At 40.3% G+C, this 9497-nt stretch overlaps 1 long non-coding RNA gene across 1 annotated transcript; it reads left to right on the top strand.

The window, feature by feature from the left end:
* On the top strand, positions 1 to 4428 carry LOC125130488 (uncharacterized). The gene is made up of 4 exons (XR_007135719.1): positions 1 to 94; positions 1400 to 1541; positions 3866 to 3960; positions 4283 to 4428. It is a non-coding gene; the product is annotated as an uncharacterized LOC125130488 (long non-coding RNA).
* Positions 4429 to 9497: the final 5069 nt, after the last annotated feature.

Below are 9497 nucleotides of genomic sequence, written 5' to 3'. Positions count from 1 at the left end.
GGGATGGCCCCGAGAGCACTGACAATGTGTATGGTATGGTCTCTGCCCAGGCCAGCAGCAAGGGAATGGAGGAGGACTTCCCTCTCTGCACAAGGTAAGCAAGAGGGCTTCAACAGGACCATTCAATAGAAAAAAACAGAAATCCTGTGGGGTTTGAAGACAAAGGGTTCTAGGCTGAGAATACTGAGGGCAAGAGACCAGGGCTGGAGCCACCTGCTTGCTGGTACAGCAGACAGGTCTTCGCAGGGAATAAACTACACTTTCATGAACAATGACTGACAAGAATGTGTTTCTCACTGATCAGACATGGACTCACAGGAGCAAAAGAGCCTGGAGCTACTTTTGAATTCTACCCTAGCAGATGGCCAGAAGAGAGCTGTGACTCTGGTAGAGGAGGTGCGACTCTGGGTGGTCAGAGGCAGAGAGAGGAATCAGGGGTCAGAAGAGATGCATTGCCCATGTCTAGGGGACTATTCAGAAGGCTCAACGGGGATACCTCTAAGGATCCCACAAAAGCACCCCATCACAAGAACAATTGGCACAGAACCCTCCCACCCCACATCCACTCAAGGCCACAGAGCACCACTGCCAGATCACAGGAGTACTAGGGAGGTGAAAAGATGCTCCTCTGTGCAGAGTTCTGGCTGAGGGACAAAGTGCTTTCATGTAGACATTCAACCAAGCCTTCTCTTTTCAGGCTCCCTCAACCCTCACTTTCAGAGGTACCTAGAACTGCTCATTCCTAAGTCTTTCTGGGGTTCTGCAGCCCTGACCAGTTTACTTCTAAGATGCTCCCAAAGCTGTTCCAGTTTCTTGGCTTTGTTAAATCAGTTACCACTGACTTTCCAGCCTCCGATATTTTGCTACTTTTGCTTCCTCTTTGTCTTTGTGTGTTTATGCCTTAAACAGAATCCTTTTACTTTCATTTGGGCAGGGGGCAGCGGAGACTGGGAGAAATCTATAATAAATATGAGTGTTCAATCTGCCATGTATAATTTGAAGTACGTGTAACTTTTATAATAAGAAAAAAATTGTGATTGTCAAAAAGAATTGAGTTGGAGATATAAAATATATATGTCCATATTTTTATAGATATAAACTTTATAATACAAAGCCACACATGCTATTTTGTAAAGTAAACCATGTGGACAATATATGCTTCAGAGTTTTGATAAAGTAGTAATCCCTAGGGGTCAAGGTTATCAGAAAAGGCTTCATGGCAGAGGTAGAAATTTTCCTGGACTTTGAATAATCAGTAGAATTTGGATTTATTAAAGAAATGAATTATAAATCTACTCCCTATTAACAATGCTATGTAAATCAGGATCTTAATAATAATAGCCATTGTTTTGGGCTTCTCAACATGTTTTTTTCTTGTTATTCTTCATTTTGATAAAAGGCAAATTTTCACTTGGAGAGAATGAAGTCAGCACAACAGAGAGAAGCAAAGCCTGGAGGCAGAAAAAACTGTTGATGAGACTTGAAGCTGATCCAGCTACACCTAAAGCCAGATGCCCTGAACTTCTAAGTTACAAGAGCCAGTAAATTCCCACCTTGCTCCTCTCCTTTGTTTTCTAAGTTAGTTTTAGTTGACTTTCAGTCACTTGCATCAGAAAGAATCCCAACTAATATGACAGGCTAATGAGACGGTATTTAACTGAATTTTAGATGAACACCACTATGGATAGAGCTAGAGCTCAATTTATAGTCTAACTTGAAATTGTAACTTGCAGATTATTTCTTATTAAGTATATTGGTGGTAAGTAATTCTTATCCTTTGATTCAACACAGTACGGGAACAGACTGGTGCCTGCATTTTCCCCTTGGAGCTTGTTATTTTTCTCATAACAGATGAATTATTTGTAAGCAAAAATTAAAGATAAAAATCAATTCCCATCATCTTAAAAAAAAAGTAGTGAGCCTGTCCCTAGAGTTATGACGGCTGCAGAGTAATTCATCTGTCAAGGGGTTGCTGGAAGGCAGAGCCCACCAACCTCCCAGAATTCAGTGTTAAGGGAACTAATAGTTTTGTGTTTGCAGATTTGAAGTTTTTGCTGCAGCAGCCAGGGCAAATACAGCAAATCTCTAGGTGAGCTGGCAAATTGCTTAATAACAGCTAGCTAATACCAGGTAATTAACAAATAAGTACACCGATGGGTCTACTATTGTTTTCAGTGATTTTTATGTATCAGCACAAGCCTGATTAGGTACTGGTATTGTCATCTTTCCCATTTTCCAGACAAGAAAAATTAAGGCACAAAGTCGTTAAGCCATGCTAGGTAGCCAGGCAGTCTGATGCTGGTGTGACATGCTCTGAATCATTGTGCTCCACTGCTCTAGGGTATTAGTCAACTTAGAAAGGTGCCTATGTTGTATCAGCAAGACCCAGGTCTCTATTCTGTCTCACATGCTTTTCCCTACACACAGCCCCCTGCCTCTTTCAAGACGTGGTTCAAATGTTCCCTTCTCATGAGCTCCTTGGCCACCTAATTTAAATACATTCCCGGTCCCTCTTACTCTGCTCTAATTTCTCTTTTATTCATAGCACATGTTCCTTTCTCACATGCTATTTAGTTAACTTTAACAAAAATTTTTTTTAGGGCTGCACCTGCAGCATATGTAAGTTCCCAGGCTAGGGGGATGGATAGGAGCTGCACTGCCCGCCTATGCCACAGCCACGGCAACACTAGGTCCAACCCTCATCTGTGACCTACACCACAGCTCACAGCAGCAGTGGATCCTTTAACCCACTAAGTGAGGCCAGGGATCGAACCTGCATCCTCATGGATACTAATTGGGTTCATAACTTGCTGAGCCACAACAGAAACTCCTTAATTAACTTTTTAAGTATTATTTTTTGTTGTTGTTTCTGTATGCTCCTGGAATGTGTACTTTGTGAAGACAGGGATGTTTGTTCACTTTGTTCATTGATGTACCTCATGTGCCTAGTGTATAACAGCCACTAAATATTTGTTGAGTGAGTGAACCAATCAATGAGTAAGTACTGGGGGGTTCTGGGAGAAATTTTCCACTTGATCAGACAAAGAGGGAAAGCAGAAACTCTTTGCTCCTCTCTGCAGCCTATTTCCTGCTCTTGAGACCCATTGGATGAGGATCTAATGTTTGAGCATTTGTAGGCCTCTTGCCACTGAAAAAGAGATGAACAGAATTATAGCCATGCCCCTGAGCTCTGCCTGCACTTAACTATGAGCCAGCACTAGCAAAGAAAGGTCTCCAGATTTCTTGCTTGTGAAACATTAAATCATTCCTTTCAAAACCACTGTGAATTAGGCGTGTTCTCACTTGTAGCCCAAAGCATCCTCAACTGATGTAATAATTAAGTCACTGTGGTAAAAAAGAAAGATATTTGGTTTTTGTCCCTGGTTCCTGGCACAGAGCCCCTAAAACTGTTAGGATTTCCTAAGTGATAAGAGTGACAGAAGTATCTTTTATTCTAATGAGGTGACAGAAACCAGGAGTTATAGTGTGAAGGGCTGTCTTCTTTTTTTTTTGTCTTTTGTCTATTTAGGGCCACACCCATGGCATATGCAGGTTCCTAGGCTAGAGGTCGAATCAGAGCCGGAGCTTCTGGCCTATACCACAGCCATAGCAATGCATGATCCGAGCTGCATCTATGACTTACACCACAGCTCATGGCAATGCCAGATCCTTAACCCAATGAGCAAGGCCAGGGATTGAACCTACGTCCTCATGGATACAAATCGGGTTTGTTAACCACTGAGCCATGTTGAAAACTCCAGGGCTGTCTTATTTTGTGGATCAGTATAATCAACTCCTAAAGAATCTTTACTAAAATGGATTTGTGAAAGCAACTAATTTTGGGAAAATACTTTTGGTTTTGAAGGCTGCAGAGAAGAAGACATGTTTGAGCTAAGACCCTAAAAAAGGAACCAGTCAAGAAATAAAGAAGAGGATGGGAAGAAGAGATTCTAGGCAGAGGTAATGACACAGGCAACTAATTAAAAAAAATATATCAAGTGCTTACTGAAATAGTGATAATGCTTTAACTGGAGTCTTTAAAAGTAGTATTTGTGATAACCTTGTGAGTATGTACTATTATTATTCCAGCTTACAGATGAGAAAACTGAGAATTGGAGAGGTTAAGTCAATTGCCTAAAATCCCAGCTTACAAGTGGGGGGTCTAAGATTCAAACCAATTTGAGAGCATGAATTAAATACTGGACACTATCCAAGTTGCTGGTAGTAATGAAGACAACAATTGATGCCCCCCATGGAGCCAACATTTTGATGCTCTTTGCAGAAGTGAATCTGGAGAAGAGACACCTGGCGTATTTAGAGAGCCAATGGCTCCTTCATCTCCAAAGGAATCTTGGGAACTTGCTGCCATACAAGATGGTGATCAGTTGGACTGCTGGAATGCACAGGTTGATTCCCTAAGATTATCTTTGGGCTTTGGGGACATTTGCATCACATGTTAAAAACTGGTGAAAATTCATTTAATTTTTTAATTTTTTATTTTTTTCTTTTGTCCTTTTAGGGCTGCACCTGCGGCATATTCCCAGGCTAGGGGTCTAATGGGAGCTGTAGCTGCTGGCCTATGCCAGAGCCACAGCAACGCCAGATCCGAGCTGTGTTTGTGACCTACACCACAGCTCATGGCGATGGCAGATCCTTAGCTCACGGCGATGCCGGATCCTTAACCCACTGAGCCAGGCCAAGGATTGAAGCCGCAACCTCATGGGTCCTAGTTGGATTCCTTTCCGCTGCACCATGACAGGAACTCCTGAAAATTTATTTTTATTTTAAAATTTCTTACAAGTATTTCATCTGTCATGAGAGAAAATAAAAAATTCCAAAGGGAAAAATGCACACATTGCTGTGCTCCATGTCCGAAAAAGCAAAGTGAATACTTATCTGCTGCCAATATGCTTAATTAGGGTAGACAAGGGAGGAAACATTTAAAATTATGGTTTTGAAAAAAGCCACTGAAGTAAATAGGCATGACATTGAGTGGTCAGACATCTATTCCCAAATTTTTTTTTTTTTTGTCTTTTTAGGGCCATACCCGCAGCATATGGAGGTTCCCAGGCTAGGGGTTGAATCAGAGCTACAGCTGACAGCCTATGCCACAGCCACAGCAATGCGGGATCTGAGCTGTGTCTGCAACCTGTACCACATCTCATAGCAATCCTTGATCCTTAACCCACTGAATGAGGCCAGGGATTGAACCTGCTCATGCATACTAGTTGGATTTGTTTCCTCTAAGCCACAAGGGGAACTCCCTGATTTTTTTTTAATGCATCTTTTTACTATGTTTGTTTTATAAAAAGAGGAACTCAAAGAGACAAAGTGGGCATTAAGTATTTTTATAAAATATTCTGTAGATTTAACAATGCAGCTCTTTAAAATTTTTCACTCCTGTAAAATAGAGAGCAAGATTTTATTATTAATAGCGGACACAACTATTTTTGTTTCTTTAGGAATGTTGTTTAAATTGTCTTCCCTTCTAGCTAATTTATTGATGTAAAAGTATATCAGAAGGGAGTTCCCATTGTGGCTCAGTGGTAATGAACCTAACTAACATCCACTGGCTTCGTTCAGTGGGTTAAGGATCCTGCATTGCTGTCGCTGTGGTGTAGGCCGGCAGCTGTAGCTCCCAATGGACCCCGAGCCTGGAAACTTCCATATGCCGTGGGTGAGGTCCAAAAAAAGCAAAAAAAAAGGTGTATCAGAAGATTAATTTACTTTTATTTATACAATAATAATACCTTAAAACTGCTGAGCCAATCACACATGCCAGTTTATTAAATACTCCCAATCCTACGAGATATAAATTATAATTGATATCCCTGTAGGTATGGGAATTGTGGTTCAGGAAGGTTATACAATTTCCCTGAGACCACAAGTGGTATAGTGGAGACTTAAACTTGGGACTTCTGACTACCTATCTCAACCTGGCTGGGTACAGTAGTTAAAAGAATGGGCTCTACATGAGGTCCCGCCGTACAGCACAGGGAACTCTATCCAGTCTCCTGGGATAGACCCTGATGGAAGATAAGATAAGAAAGGGAATACATATATATATTATATATATATGTATGTATGACTTGGTCACTTTGCTGTAGAGCAGAAACTGGCACGACATTGTAAATCAATTGTACTTTAATGTTTTTTACTGTATAGAATTTTTTTCAATAAAAAAAAAAAAGAGAATGGGCTCTAGCGTCAGTTGGACTTGAGATTGTTCCCTAACTGTATCCTTAAAAATTATTTAAACTTTTCAATCCTCAGTTTCCTTTTCTATAAAATAGGGACAATAATACCAACTTCATAGTTCTGTGGTGAGGATTTAATGATTATTACTAGCTAAGAAGTACTACTTATTTGGCACATAGTATGTGCTCAATGAATGGTTGTTAGTATTATTGATAAAGAATAAAGGAGAATTAAAGGTATTGACCTAATAATGTCTTCTTATTTGGAAGGAAACAGTATACTAAAACAATGGTTCTCAACTGGGGAAAATTTTGCTGCCCATGGGATGGCCGGCAATGCCTGGTGACATTTTTGGTTGTCACAACTGAGAGGCAGCAGAGACAAGTGGGTAGAGTGGGAAAAGATTAAGGATGCTGTTGGAGTTCCCATTGTGGCACAGTGGTTAACGAATCCGACTAGGAACCATGAGGTTGAGGGTTCGATCCCTGGCCTTGCTCAGTGGGTTAAGGTTCTGGCGTTGCCATGAGCTGTGGTGTGGGTTGCAGACGCGGCTTGGATCCCTCTTTGCTGTGGCTCTGGTGTAGGCAAGTTGGTACAGCTCCGATTCGACCCCTAGCCTGGGAACCTCCATATGCCGTGGGAGCGGCTCAAGAAAAGGCAAAAAGACAAAAAAAAAAAAAAGATCAAGGATGCTGCTAAACCTCCTATAATGCAAGGTCAGCCCCAACAACAAAGAATTACCTGGTCCAAATGTGAGTAGTGCCCAAGTTGAGAAACTTGACATTAAAATGATAAGGATTCACTGAATATACACTGTTTAAAAAACTGAAGTATGTTATATTAGTTTCAGGTGTATAATGGAGTGGTTCACTATTTCTACAGATGATACTCCATTTACAGTTACTGTAACTTGAATATATACTTGAATATATACTTTTTTTTTGTCTTTTTGCCTTTTCTAGGGCCGCTCCCACGGCATATGTAGGTTCCCAGGCTAGGGGTGTAGCCGCCAGCCTACGCCAGAGCCACAGCAACGCGGGATCCGAGTCGCATCTGCGACCTACACCACAGCTCACGGATCTTTAACCCACTGAACAAGACCAGGGCTTGAACCCGCAACCTCATGGTTCCTAGTTGGATTCGTTAACCACCGAGCCGTGACGGGAACTCCCCTTGAATATATACTTTTAATGAGCCATGTAAATACCACCTCTTCTAGTACTTTAAGAAGAATTTGAAAATCAGAGGCAATGTATTATTTTGGCAAGTACAGAACACAAATATAAGTGTAAGGAAATGACATAGCTCATGTTGGACAGAAGAACAGAATGATAATCTGGAGTTTCTAATTAGAACAGTTAACAGTTTAAGTAAAGTTCTTTGTAGTTTAGACAGGACAGTTCTCAAAATTACTTAAAATTATTGAAAAAATAAGTTGTTATGTGATGATACAGCTCAAATTCATCAGTAAACGGCCGTAGCTGACTTCCCATCACTCTTCAAATATTTTTCAACAGTTAGGGCTTTAGTAACACCAGTAAAACATGACTTAATTCTTTTAACAAAGGGATTTTTAATCTATATGAAAGAAGTACATAATTTTGATTTATTAGTATAAAGACCAAAACACATGGTCTCCTATTAAAAACAGGAGACAATACCTTCCATGATGATTTTAGTCTCCTTAATTTTAATATTTCAAAACTAATTATATTACAAAAATTGAATCTCACAACCAATTCACTTAGATTATGTTGATCATGATGAACTAATTTCTTCAGATTTATGACTTGAATAATTTATTATGAAGCAACTCATCCCACATTAGTGGCTTTTGCAAGCAGATGCAGAAAAGCAATTGTTTGCCAATTTCTATTCATGTTTGAAGAAGAATTTCATGTGTGTATGGCAAAATCTGTTACCACAGAGCCCAGAGCTATCAAGGTTATATAATTCACTGACCCAGAGACATACAGATTATTTATTAAGGGAGATTATTTTTTTCATGGAAAATATTACAGAAAGATGCATTGCTGCAGTTAAACATAGTCTTACCACAATGACTGTGCCCTGAATACTGTTCCAGGAAGAATCTCAGAGGTGTTGTTCATACAATCAATTAGGGGCAGGGCCTATACTCTGGTCCTACCAGGGCCAATTTGCTATCGTGGTTGGAGGTAAGAACTAGGTGTGGTACTGAAAGAAGAGTGGGTATGGGAAATGGGAGATGGTATCATTCATTCATTTATCCATTCAATATGTGTTTTTTCTTTTCAGTTTTAATGCGGCATAATTGACAATTAAAATGTACATATTTCAGGTATATAACTTGATTTATGTATATGCTATGAAATATTCATTGCAATTAAGTTAACAAGTCCATCACCTCCCATAATTTCTATTTTCTGTCTCTTTTCTGTGGTGCATTCAATGTGTATTTCTTGATCATCTAATACGTGGTTTTGTGCTGGCAGCAGAAAGTAAGGAAGGCAAAATAGAAAGAGGGCAACTTGAGAAGGAACCACCTGGCTTTTCCCTGCCCTCATAAAGTTTACAGGTTGCTGGGGGACACCTACTAAACATAATTAGACACATAGTTTTTTATATGTTCATAAATACAAAACCAAAAAGTACAGGGTGTTATGAGAAAGAATAATTAGAGGAACAAATTTAACCCAGGAGGTAAGTGGAGGTAGGTGGTAGGTACAATCTTGCTCAATGTACAAAGAAAGAGAAAATAAACAAAACAAAACAGAAAACCAAAGGCTTGGCTCATCATTGATAAGCAGCACAATTCAGATATAAAATATTACTGATAAAGTGTGAAGTTCTAGGTCTTTAAAAAGGCATAGAATCCTGCAGGTGGTGGTGATTTGCACCGTTAAGGCAATAGAGCAAAACAGAATCAACAGGATATTTAAAAGTTCTGGACTTAGCTACTCAAAGCCTATTTTATTTTATTTTTTTAGGGCAGCCCCCACAGCATATGGAGGTTCCCAGGCAGGGGGTAGAATCGGAGCTGGAGCTGCTGGCCTACACCACAGCCACAGCAACATAGGATCTGAGTCGCGTCTGCAAGGCCGGATCCTTTAGCTCACTATGCAAGGCCAGGGATTGAATCTGCGTCCTCTTGGCTGCTAGTCAGATTCATTAACCTCTGAGCCATGACAGGAACTCTGCTACTCAGAGACTTCTGTGGAAGAGCTGGTTTTAAGGAAGAGTGAGGCTAGTAAGAGGGCAAAAAACAGGGAGAGACAGCCAGGTCTAGGAGGTAACTTCAGAAGGCGTAAAGAGCAAGC

Source organism: Phacochoerus africanus, chromosome 7, assembly GCF_016906955.1.
Source record: "Phacochoerus africanus isolate WHEZ1 chromosome 7, ROS_Pafr_v1, whole genome shotgun sequence".
Taxonomy (NCBI): domain Eukaryota; kingdom Metazoa; phylum Chordata; class Mammalia; order Artiodactyla; family Suidae; genus Phacochoerus; species Phacochoerus africanus.
The sequence above is the reverse complement of the archived record's forward strand: the minus strand, read 5'-3'. Positions and strand labels throughout refer to the sequence as shown.